Here is a 13,253-nt window from a genome sequence, read left to right as displayed (position 1 = left end):
CTCTCACCAAGACCCCAACAGTGGAAGGCTGTTGTGGAAGGAAACAAAATGGGGGGGGGAGCAAGGGAGCAAGAACACATGGAAAGTCAGTTCAGTGGTATGGAGGAAAAAATGAGGTCTGGTTGGCATGGCCCATGAGGATGGTTGGAAATAATTCAGAATACTTTTAGAAGCAAAAGCAGAAGAAATCTGAAATGTTGATGAATCACCCCCAATCTTAGTATATAGCCAGTACCATTTCCACTTTCTCGCTTTCCCTATGCATTTTTCACTCAAATCAGTGTACACAAAATTTATGTATTTTTGCTCATCAACTGAAATCTTTCAAATCTTTTATTTTAAAAGGATACACAATGTAAAAAGCATCTTGGAAGCCACATCCAACTATCTCAATTTACAGAGAAACTTAAAGCCCCAGAGCTGTAGACTATGCCTAGAACCCACCTCCTGACCTTTCCTCCCCTGAACATCCTCTAAGGGCGACAGGATGTGCAACTCCACTGAATGCCCCTTCAACCTTTCCACTCTGGAACCTTCTAATCACTGTTCCAAGTAGTTTGCAATAAATTAAATCTAGTGCTGGGATGCTAATGCACACACATCCCATGCTCAACAGATGTTTGAACCATACTGGGGAACTGAGGAAGGACAGCAATTTTTGCAAGGTTCTATCTGCTTGAGGAGATACAAAAAAATTACTCCCAAGAAAGTGGGGGCATCCCAAGCATATATAATTGCGTGCACAGAGACACAAGCGCTTGTAAAAATGGAAATGTTGGATATGGCTCATTAGCTTTATTAATGTACATCTGTGAATAGTATGATTAGCAAATTACTGTGCATAAAAAAACGAAATTAAGTACTTTAAGAGATTTTAAAACAAGTCTAAATACTTAAATACATCTAGTTCTGCAAGGATGGAGATGAAAGTTAAGAATGATTTTAGAACCACGAGTTTTAAAAGTAGTATTTTATTGAAAAGATACTTAATGCCCATGCACACATTTAAGATTCAATCACAGGGTTACATACCATAATGGTGCTCAAGGCAATGATGGATTCCCACAACATGCAACACCACCCTAAGAGCTGCCCAAACTTTAAGTCCAGACCCAGACCCTCGCAAGATAAATACCTGCACACACAGTGTAGGGAGCAGCAGGTGTCTCGATGGCCTGACCCGGTGCCTTCATTAAGTTTAACGGGGGAAGCAGCTGGCAGTTTCTAGATCAGAAACGGCAACTTGACCAAAACCCAAAAACCTGTTTTCCAAAACTTTCCAGTGACCTCCAAGTGAGGCACATAAGCAACCAGGTATTCCTTGGAGTCCTGCATTCTAACTCTGTAGTAACCAACGCTGGCACTGGCTGTGGTCTGTTAAGTCACTAACATGGGCACAGCTATTCCTGCAACATTTTTACTTCTAAGAAAACTCGCAGGAAGAACTGTGCTTACACCGAACAAGGTGACAAGGAACAGGTTACTGAGGAATAATAAGGCCCTAAGAAAGGCAGCAGGTCGTATAGTTACCTCCTTGTGGGCAAAATCCCTGCCCTAAAACTATGCAACCTACTACCTCTTCCTAGGAACCCATTTTTTCCATGCTGGTCTTCTACTTGGCAGCTGTACTTCAAATTAACCTGTCAAATCAGGCCGTATTCTTTGGGTTTTATTCCAAATTCTAATCAATTAGAATTTCTTCACTGAGGCTTTTAAATAAAAGTTACTGGCCATGACCTTGGTAAAATTCACAAATGCATTTGCTTAAAAATAAGCCTCTTGTTCAAAAGAACAAAAATGCAATTATATCAGAAGATGCAAAATCTCAGAAGCCTAATATCTCCCAGCCCACCACATATTGTTGGAGCCAAAGACTTTTTAAAAACAAAGGATTACCAAAACTTAAGTATCTAATTTCACAAAATCTCCAGCCTCTCTTGAGCCACTGGAAAATGAGGTGACACTGTATGTGTAAATGCTGTTTGCCACCTTCCACTGGAGCACATTAACTTACCAAGTTCCCTTTGGACACCAAGTGTTTCCTACTTCCAGCCAGGCCCCTTCCTGGGCCCCGGGATTTGAGTTAAGTGCTTTCACAGACTGTAGCAGTTCTCCACAACTTGATTTACTTACTGGGCTTGGCTTATAGTAAGGATATGAAGTGGGCCCTTGTTAATTAATGAAAGATACAGATTCATGTTTCTCCAGACCTTAATCATTCCAACTGCAGAGTGGCCAGGACGTCCAGACCAGAGGCAACATGTGTCACAAAACCCCAAAACCCCAAGACTCCACTAGCCACACAGTGAATTACTCACCTTATCAGCTTCACAAAAATTAAGCCGAAGAGATTTCTTGAACGTTCCCACTTTTCTTTGGCACACCAAAAGGTAAGAACATAAAGGGTCTCCCCCCTCCCCTGTATGTCCTGTTTCTAACAAAAACAAACTCTGGACTATGCAGGTGTCCCATCTAAACCCCAGGGATAAAATAAAAAGCATAAATTCAGCCCAGAGAGATCACCTGGGCCGGGCCCACCCAAAAGAATTGGATGTTTTCTCTAACACAAAGTTCCTGCTGCCAATGGCAATGCACTAGAATTATCTTATAAGATTCGGAACAGATCGAGGAAACATTTGGGAAGAGGTTACCTTTCCCTCACCTCCATACGTTGCTGCTTTCTCTTCTCCCAAAACAAAATAAACACAAGTGCTTTTAACAGGGAGCTTTTAGTATTGCTTGATTACAAAGGCCCAAGGTAGGATACGGTTTGGCCACTGAAGAAGGCTGAAACACTGGCCTTCGGGGGTGTTAAAACTCAAATAGCCCTTTCTAGCATGATCCTCACATTTTCCTTTAAAACAACCAACTATGGATTTCCCCATCTGACAGCTTCAGGGGATTTCCCTTTGTGAATGAAGGGACCCTATGGGGGGCAAAGCTGAGGTCTTTGTGACTTACCAGGAGCAAGGGTAGGACCCAGAGCCCATTGCTCATTTCCCAGGCTGGAGGTGAAGCTGTCCAAATCAACATACCAGTGAAACAGTGCTTGCTTACAACATTGCCGAAGGCCACCCAAAACCCCAAACTGGGAGTAATAAGCAAACTGACTCCATTTCAGCTCAGAGGGTGCCTTTCCAGTCTGTATTTACTGCTGCCACCCAGGACCTCGTCCTGGATACATGCAGTGGGATGCAGAGCGATCAACCTATTCTTAATTCCAAGGGGGCTTAGTCCCGTTAAGATTTACTTTCTCCACTCAGATTTTTGTTTAATTTCAAATTTCTGACACATGTGAAATGTAAAAAATATTAGATCACTATATCTACTGTAGGTACACAATCCTTCAAGAGAAAATTAGCAACTGATATAGAGTACAAAACAATGTCAAAATTAATTCTTCTGAGTTTTAATATCATCTAGATAAAGACAAAATGCAGCAAGTCTACTCCTCAGGGAAGGCAATAGATTGTATAGTTATCTCCTGAACAGGGTAAAATCACTACCCCACAACTATACAATCTACTACCTCACTCTGATAGAGCAATCTTTTCTTGTAGAATGGAGAACACAATCTTTTTCAAAAGAAAAATATAAAATAAAATTATCGGCATCAATCAAATTAAAATATACACTTATTCTTATATACAGAAACGAGAAACAAAGTATCCCCACTGCTATCTAGGTGTACTTGTTAAAGTTTTTAATCATTAAATGAGTAAGCAACCTGCAAAACATAAAAAATGCTGCACTATAGCATTTTTATACAAGTTAAAATATTATATAACTAGTTATCAACTTTCTATGAGGCCGCTGGGATGTAGATTTTTCCATCACGTTAGGAAAGACAGTAGATTGTATAGTTATCTCCCAGTGGTGGGTGTGACCCTAAAACTATACAACCTACTACCTCATCCCACAGTGAAGAGAAGGTCCAGGGTCAGCTGAGCACCACAGGAAGGCTTTCTCCTCAGTAACTCTGGTTTCCCTGTGTGATGAAAGCAGAAAAAATAGTATTAGAACAATTTCATTCACTCAACGTGAACATAAGTGTAACTGAACAAACCTTCTAAAACCAGCATTTTAAGTTCTCGCTACATTACGATCTATGCAGTGCTTCATTTCCTATTTTTGGTTACTATTAAATCCTTGTTTATCTGAATCTGCTCCTAATGCCATATATTTACAAGATCTAGTACGTTATCTCTTACTTGACTGTTACCAACTTCTGATTTTTTTTTAGTTGCTAGAAATGAAAATTCATAAAATCACATATCCTTCCACGAGAAACCAAAAAAAAAAAAAGAAAATCCATTATAAAGGAACACAAGAACCTCTAATGAAATCTCATGCCCTCAAAACCCAGACATGCTATATATCTCATGCATAATCCATGATTAAATGCATTAATGTACACAAAGAGAACTTCATTCATTCATTCATTCTCCACAACGAGCGTGGAGTCCAATGCAGGGCTCAAACTCATGACCGAGATCAAGACCCGAGCTGAGATCAAGAGTCAGGACACCTAACTGAGCCACCCAGGCACCCCAAGAACTTAATTAAAAAATTAACCTAATGCACCTAATTCCATGCCAACGAACACTAAGTAGTCTTTTTAACAGAAAACTAACTGGATCTGACTCAGGACCAGGATCCTTCCTTTAGCTAGAAAGGTGCCATGAGGCTGTCAAAGGTAGAGACCAAGATATTTAACACCTTGGCACAATACTTTTGCACTAAGCAATATGATCACTTTAGATACTGACTTTCAACAACAGTGCCAAGACAATTCAATGGAGGAAAGAATAGTTTTTTCAACAAATAGTGCTAGGACAACTGGATATATACATGTGAAAGAATGAATTTAGACCCCCTACCTCACACCATATATAAAAGTGACAATCTATTTTAAAGAAGCGCAAAGGATTTAAACAGACATCTCTCCAATGACTAACAAACACAAATGGCCAAGTACATAAGAAGACACCCAACATCATTTATTAGACATTAGGTACATCTAAACCAAAACCACAATGGGATGCCACTTTCAGATCCACTAGGATGGTTATGATAAAAAAGACAAGTAAGCATTGGTGAGGATACAGAGAAATTAAAATTAGAACCCTCATATACAGCTGGTGGGAATGTGAAATGGCGCCAGGTGTTTTGGAAAAGTTTAGCAGTTCACTAGAAAGTTACACAGTTACCACATGACCCAGCAATTCCAACTCATAGGTATATTCCCAAGAAAACTGAACACACAAACTTGTACATGAATCTTTCACAGGAGCAATACTCATTTGGAGTCATCAAAAACCAAGATCAAATCCTGACCCTGCTCACTCACTGTTACATCAGAACACTGGGCTGAATGATCTGTGAGAATAAGGGGAAAGATTTACCATGCATCCAACACACACAAGGCCCCACTGTAAAGCCCTTCATGAGTGCCATGTTCATCTTATTTAATAGTCATCATCTCTATTTCCATGGTGGGAACTCATGCTAAGTGTAATAACTTGTCCCAAATTACAGAAGATAGCCCTAGATCTCCAAACTTACTATATCTGAGCTCATTTCCATTATACAAGGCCAGATGATCCAAGGTGTGAACATGCAGATAATTGTCCCTAAAAAGTCAAGTCTTTATAAGCCAAAATCCTTCCTTAGAACCAGCATGGATCTTTTAAAAGAATGACGGCCAACAGTAAAACCAGCTGGTTACCTCTACCCCAACCCTCAACTCCAACCAATTTTCTCATTTAAAATGTTTGAGGGCGCCTGGGTGGCTCCGTTGGTTAAGCGTCTGCCTTTGGCTCAGGTCATGATCCTGGAGTCCTGGGATAGAGTCCCAGGGAGTCTGCTTCTCCCTCAGCCCCTCACCCCACTCTCATGCTCTCTCAAATAAATAAAATCTTTAAAAAAAAAAAAAAAAAGTTTGAATCCTCATCAAACATAGGTTATCTAAAATAAATGTACAATCTAAAATGTATTCATTTTTCAATCTCAGCAAGTGTGGCGTGCTTACTTTGTACTGTTTTTCTTTTCTTTTTTTTTTTTTAAAGATTTTTTATTTATTTATTTGAGAGAGAGAGAGAGCACATGAGAAGGGGGAGGGTGAGAGGGAGAGGCAGACTCCCTGCCGAGCAGGGAGCCCGATGTGGACTCGATCCCGGGACTCCAGGATCGTGACCTGAGCCGAAGGCAGTCGCTTAACCAACTGAGCCACCCAGGCGCCCTGTACTGTTTTTCTTGATCCAGCAATGTAAGTACCATATTGGTAGAAAGCAATTTGGCAATTTACACACCAAGGGCTATTAAAATGCTGCTCAATTTGGGGGGAAACCATACACAAATATAATTGAAAAGTTGGGTGTTGTTTATGAACAAGGGGCAGAGGAAACAGATAGCTACTATGTAGCATTACTATTGATTAGAGCAGTGGTTTCCACCTTTCCACAATCCATAGCAAGAAAAGTATTTCATATTTCTAAACCACATTCATGTGTCTATAGATAATACTAGTACAATAAAATATTAACATTTACAAATCAACACTATCCCTTACTTTTATATTTTCTATTTTATTATACAGAATAAATTGATTTTATGGTCCACTGATAGTTCTCAGCCTGTTTTCTAGAAAGCACTGATAAGTGCAAATTTTGAAAACTAAAATCTAACACCTGAGAGGAGGCAATGTTCAATTAAGCAAGCTTTCAGATTCAGATTGAACTTACGAATTATGATGATCCATGGAAATGTTCATTAAGAAATAAGGTTAAGTAAAAACCCTACCATGTACACAATCACAACTATAAAATGCTCGGCTACTGGGAAAGAGAAAGGAGTAGGTGTACGTCACTAGCTTATTTTCAGTTGAGATTTCTCTTTCCATAGTTAAAGTGTATTTCAGAGACCTGATCTGAATGCCAGCTTTTTATTTTATCATATATTTATTTAATTTACATCAGGTAATCTCCGGGCATTTGTTATTTTAACTTATAAAAATCTGACAAATTTTACAGGACTGTTAAGAAGGATTAGAAATAAAATACAAAATGCACCAAGTACAATGCTGAGTGCATAATGGATGCTCCTTATCTGGTAGCTGCAACCGTCAATTATCAGATTGTTAACCAAAACATTCTTAGACTAAGGGGCGCCTGAGTGGCTCAGTCAGTTGAGCGGCTGCCTTCGGCTCAGGTCATGATCCTGGGGTCCTGGGATTGAGCCCCACATCAGGCTTCCTGCTCAGCGGGGAGTCTGCTTGTCCCTCTTCCTTTCCCCTACCCCCTGCTTGTGCTGTCTCAAATAAATAAATAAAATCTGAAAAAAAAAATTCTTAGACAAGATGCTATTAAAACTATCTGAATTTGATCTTTGATAAATTTTTTAGAAAGTAACACACTTTTATACCTACTTTCAATGCTTATTCACATACTACCTCAATCTGTAGCTTGAACTACTCCTCACCCATTAAAAATTATAGTCATTAAAGTTACAATTCAATCTGGACAAATGTATGATAATAAACTGATTTCAGAACATAGCAGTATAAGAAAGAATTCAGGCCAATGACTTTGGGGTTGAGCAGGTACTTGGTGGCTGTGTTCTTGGGCAAATTACATTTCGTCCCTGAGATTTAGTTCTCTCACCTCAGATTAGGGAACTAACATGCACACCTCATGGGGTCGTTTTAAGAACTGGGAACATGTGCAAAACGCCTTAATGACCTAGAAGTACTTAACAAATCATAACTATTCTTACTAAATTAAATCAAGTTGAAAACCTGTCTCAGACAGTAATTTTCCTTTCCCAGATTTACTTGTGATAGAAATACTTATGTTCAATGTAAAATTTGCTTTGTCAATTTAAAATGTGCTGCGAAGAGGCTAGTTATTAATTATCAATAAGCTTGTTTGCCTCTATCTCTACTTATATTAAGGTTCCATAACTAAAAGATTCAATCCTTAACACATTTTAAAATCCACTTATATTTCAGTAAATCATAGTGCATAATATCATAATATTTAAATACTACTTATACAGCCAACACCTTAAAGTGAGGGTTGTTCTTTTTTTATGTTCAGTTAGCCAACATACAGTACATCATTAGTTTCTGATGCAGTGTTCAACAATTCACTAGCTGCGTTTAACACCCAGTGCTCATCACAATAAAGTCAGGGGTCTTAACCTGCATCCACAGCAGGCTTCAAGAAGGGCTACAGTAACCCCTAGAAATTGCATATACAATTTTTCTGCAATAATCTATGACTTTTATCACATTTTTAAGAATACCTATGACAAAACGGTTAAGTATCATGGTTCGAAAAACATATCTGAATATACATTCTGAAGGCTACATGTTAATGACGTAAAATATGTAAATTTCACCTTTGTATTTGACAATTTTACAAAGATTGTATTTTAAACAAACTAGCTTCTAAATTCTTAAAATATACTAAACTTAGTCCAGTAGCAGGCATACTCTACCTTCTATACACTTCATACTTATTAAGAGTTCTGGGCAAAAATGCTGATTTTCTACAAGTCTAGTTTTCTAGACTTTACATTAATTTACATACTCTTATCAAAGCTCAGAAAGTTTATTTTTAAAAACCTTTACTCATAGGGGCACCTGGGTGGCTCAGTCGGTTAAGCAGCTGCCTTCAGCTCAGGTCATGATCCCAGGGTCCTGGGATCGAGCCCTGCGTCGGGCTCCTTGCTCGGCGGAGAGCCTGCTTTTCCCTCTCCCTCTGCCTGCCTGCCGCTCCCCCTGCTTGTGCTCTCTCTCTCTGTGTCAAATAAATAAAATCTTTAAAAACAAAAAACAAAAAACCTTTACTCATATGCCCTTCTATGTAGGGTTGTATAAATTTCATTTTTGCCAAACTTCCATACAAATAAAGTAAAACATTTCCTTCAGTCCTATCATTGTTTCACTTGCTGATAATCAAACCGAATAGTGGCTGCTTCATAAAGATGTCCTTCAATCTCAAATATTCAGTTGAACATCAATGAAATAATTTATCTGATGATGCTGGCTGAATAGTAAAACATTTTCATTCCTTTGACAGAGCATATGCAGTATTTCCAACAATGGATCAACTCCATCAACATAAGTTGACAAGTGAACTTGACAAAATAATGTTTTTAGATACAAATAAGTTTTGCTAATGAAAGTTAACCCAGTTCTAATTGAAGATCTCAATTCCTTTTTTTTTAAGATCTCAATTTCTTATCCTACCAAACACTGCACTGAGGATCCATGTCAAGTTTTAAATTGTGAAATACTAGGTCATATTTTCCAAAAGGACAATTTCCTTTCACTCACTTAAACATACAGCAGGTACAGAGATGCTATTTTTTTTAAACTAGGCTCCACACTGGGTGTGGAGCCCAACACAGGGCTTGAACGCACAACCCTGAGATCAAGACCTGAGCTGAGATCAAGAGTCGGATGCTTAACCGACTAAGCCACCCAGGCACCTTGAGATGCTATTAGATGAAATACCTCAATTCTGAAAATTTTTAAAAAGGTTAACTAATGCCAACTCAATTCTTGGTATTCCTTTGTAAATTTTCCAATGCTGCATGTTACTTTGGGGCCAATCTTCCTGCTACTACAAGAGCATTCTATACTACCTCTGTAAAACTAAGAAAATTCTGCTACAAATACTACAATACATGCAAATACTAAGGGTGAGGCAGTGTTCAACAACTTGGGTGACTTGTTCTGCTTAACAGTCCTCATATATACATCATTATTTCTCAATCCTTTAAAATCTGTCTTCCTGTCTTTCATTATACTGATATGTTCCCAGGTTGAAAAATCACTGTATTATCTACACATCCCCAAAAGCCAAGAAAAGGTATGTTCTGGTTTTTAAATCTAGATTCCAGTTTACTGCAATTACCTATATTCTAGGTAGACAATTCATAATCTACATTGTACAAAAGTGAATTCTAAGAAAAATGCTCCCTCCTATACATTAAGCTACCATGTAATTGACCAAATAAAAACAAACCTCCCAAGTGAACAGAAAGCTGGTATAACTTCCTGATAATGAATACTGACACAAAGCAAAAAATGGTTTCTTAACAGAACAAAATGATCCAAAATCATATTCATCCTTATTATGTCCTTTTAAAACATCACCTAAAATCTCTTGAAATATTCTTAGAGAAGCGAAAGTAACACTTAACAGAAGTGTAGTTGTCAGCTGCCTCAGAAAACTTAAATCTTAGACCTACAAAGAGCCTAAGAAATCACCTGATGCAATTTCCTCATGTTTGAGATGAGGCTATAGAGAGAGGGAACATTTCTGCTGATAATATGAAACTGCGAACAGCTACAGAAAGCTAATGTTTAAAAAGCAGCTAGACAATCCACTAGAATTACATTAGCCACTCAGTAGCCATTAGCAACTTGTCACTACTGAGCATTGGACTGCAACTAACCCAAAGAGAGATGTGCTGTAACTGTAAAATACACTCTAGATTTCAAAGACCTGGCACCAAAAAAAGGAGTAGTGGCTTTCATTTTATCTGGTTATTTAATGAAGTCCACTCTTAAGTGATTGTGCAATGCTTAGAACACCCACACAGGCAAAGGGCACAAGTGACCAGGCCTCCTTGACTCCAGTGCTGAGGTCACATGAGGCAATGTTGACAACTCATTACTGGGGATCCAGATTCTTCTACGCTCATCTAGAGATGAAAAAAAAGAAATCACTGGAATTAATATTCTGGGATCCTTTACTGTCTAAATAAAAGCTTCTCAGGATATTAAAAATTCTAAGTGATAAATTAACAGGGCTTTTAGTATTCCTTGCAGAAGACCAGTACTGTGAGAAACCTTCCCTTTAGAAGTACTGTTTTTCAAACTTTTTTGACACCCCCAGAAAAAGAGATTTTACAGGAATGTATGTGCATGTAACTGAATCAAGTTTCACGTAACACATTGATATTTTCTATTCCAGTTTTTTAAAAATTCTAACCATCACCCACTAGTGATCTCATGAGTCAAGACCTACAGTCTGAGACAACGGCATACAGCTCTTAATACAGAGTACTTCCTACTATTAGGAAAGCTATTACTGTTCACTATCGAAAGAAAAGGCACAGATATCCAAAAGGCGGGCTGTACTCTAAACCAAGAAATCCCAGTTCATGCTAACGAATAAAATGCCCTTAAGGAGTAAACAAGACCAACTCGAGAATACTCATGTCTTCATTCTGCAAGTCTGCACTCACTCACAAACCTCCTCTTATTTATGAGCAGGTATTCTGTTTCCCTCACACCTGCCTAATTCCTGAGTCTCTCAAATTCAGCAGTGTGAACTTAGTGGAGAAGAGGGAAGGACCCACAGCCGTTCCAACGTAAAGAAAAACATTTTCTAACTACGAAAACGTCGGTCTACTCTCAACTCAAAAGCTTCAAGCCTGTGTGTAATAAATCAAACACCCTCACAAACCCACGCGAAGCAGCCACAGGCTTCCCTTCCTTAACTACACACACTCCCTCAACACACCGTAATGAACCTAGCCGCCAGCCAGCAAAAAGCCTGGGAACGGGCAAACTCCGTGCAAGTCTACGCCCTAGCATTAGCCTTCCTGTACTACCGCAGGGCTTTCGGGCCGCCCGAAAGCAGAGCAGGGGCTGCTCAGGGAGCGGCTAACTTCAGGGCCCGAGCGCCCAGGAAGCGGCACGCTCGTCCGCTCTCCTAAGCGGCGGCGGGCATCTCGGCCCCGCGGCCTGGACGCCCTCTTCCGCGGGGACAAGTCCGCCACCGAGGGAAGGGCCGGGGCACCGAGCGCACCCTCCCCTCCGACACCCAAGGCCATCGCGGGCCAAGGACAGAAAGGTTACCCATTCCTCACCCGGGGCCTGCCGTGGACCGACCCCGGCCAGCCCGCGTGCGCGGCGAGCGGCCGCCGGCGGGGAAGGGTCGCCGCGCACGAGACCGCCCCCCGGGGTCCCACTTCCTCCCGCCGCCCGCCCCGCTCCCCCAAGGACGGCCGCCGCGGCGGAGCCGGCCGCACAGCTGCTCGGGGACCGAGGCTGCGCTCGGCCGGCCGGATTAGGGGCAGGGAGCCAGCCCAGGGCCCGCCCGCGCCCGCCCGCGCCGGCCCTCCCCCCGCACTTCCTACCTTCCCTCCTGCATCCCAGCCCCCAAGGCCAAGGTCTCCCCGGCCCACAAACCTGATAGCGGAAGTGACGTCAGGGGACCCGGCTGTGCCCACAGCCAGCCACGCTACAGCGGGAGGCGGCGCCGGCCAATGGGCGCGCCCCGGGGGCGGGACTTCCCGCGCCCAAGCTTGATTGAGGCCGGGGGAGGGGCGGGGTGAAGAATGTGAAGAATGACCCCTCCCCCCGGTCCGTGAGGCGCTGGGCGGGAAGCGGAGGGGGGTTGGGGCCAGCCGACCGCGCCACGCGGCGCCCATCCCCCGCCCGCCCGCCTGCCGCCGTCCCCGCTCACCACCCACCCGCCCCGGCTCCGGGCCCGCGCCGGCCCCTCCGCAGCACTCCCCTCTCCCACCGCCACTAGAGTTCGGAGGGAAGGGAAATGGCGACGGGCCTGCGCTCGCCGTCCGTCTTCGTACCCACCTCGAGCGCGCAGGAGAGGCCTCCATCCGCCGCCTCCCTCCACGGGGACGACCCAGCCCTCGCGCCCGCCGCCCGCCACCGCCCGAGAGTCGCGCGCGAGGACCCGGATGGAAGCGCGGGCGGGCGGGCCGCGGCGGCCTGAGGGAAAGCAGCGCGGGCGCCGGGAGGCCGGGGCGGGGGCGGGCGCGAGGGCAGCGCGCGAGGGCATTGGCCGGGCCGCTTGACTGACGTACGCCTCGCCCTTTCGCCTCGGCCGAGCCGGGCTCGTCGCGACGCCACTGGAGGGCGGTGGCTGGGCCCGCCCCACGCTGGGCGGCCGGCGGAGGGGCGGGCGGGCCCGCCTACCCGGCCCGCTCCCCGCTTCCCATTGGGCGAGCCGGAGAGTGGCGGCGGCGCCCCGCCCCCCGAGCGTGACGGACGGGCGCCGTCACGTGGCGCCGAGGGCGCGCTGGGCGGCCGTGCGCCCGGCCTCCGGGCTGCCCGCTGTGCCTCGGTTTACCAGCCCGTGGCTGAGGCAGTTGCTTCTGGGGGCCGTCCCAGCCTTGAAGAGCCTCGTCTCCGGACGCTTCTCAACGCGAGCCTTAATGTTCCCGCGTTCAAGCCAGCCTCCGGCGGAGCTGCCGCCTGCGCTGCGGCT

General features: G+C 43.4%; 1 protein-coding gene across 18 annotated transcripts in view; it reads right to left on the bottom strand.

The window, feature by feature from the left end:
- The window catches only part of ZNF169 (zinc finger protein 169), a 159,478-nt gene extending 146,614 nt beyond the window's left edge, over window positions 1–12,864 (bottom strand). For 11 of the 18 annotated variants that reach the window (XM_064579345.1, XM_064579341.1, XM_064579338.1 and 8 more), the window contains exons 1-2: window positions 12,617–12,860; window positions 3,911–3,988 (exon numbers count right to left, since the gene is read on the bottom strand). The gene's annotated coding sequence lies outside the window, so the exon portion shown is untranslated. Of the gene's footprint in view, window positions 1–3,910; window positions 3,989–10,610; window positions 12,119–12,616 lie in introns of those variants that run through there. The other 7 variants (XM_064579353.1, XM_064579354.1, XM_064579343.1 and 4 more) reach the window with 6 other exon arrangements.
- Window positions 12,865–13,253: the final 389 nt, after the last annotated feature.

The sequence above is a fragment of the Mirounga angustirostris genome, unplaced genomic scaffold (genome assembly GCF_029215605.1).
Source record: "Mirounga angustirostris isolate CCGP_5_RB_7025 unplaced genomic scaffold, mMirAng1.0.hap1 SCAF_15, whole genome shotgun sequence".
Lineage (NCBI taxonomy): Eukaryota > Metazoa > Chordata > Mammalia > Carnivora > Phocidae > Mirounga > Mirounga angustirostris.
Note: the sequence above shows the minus strand (reverse complement) of the source record. Positions and strands in the feature narration are given on the sequence as shown.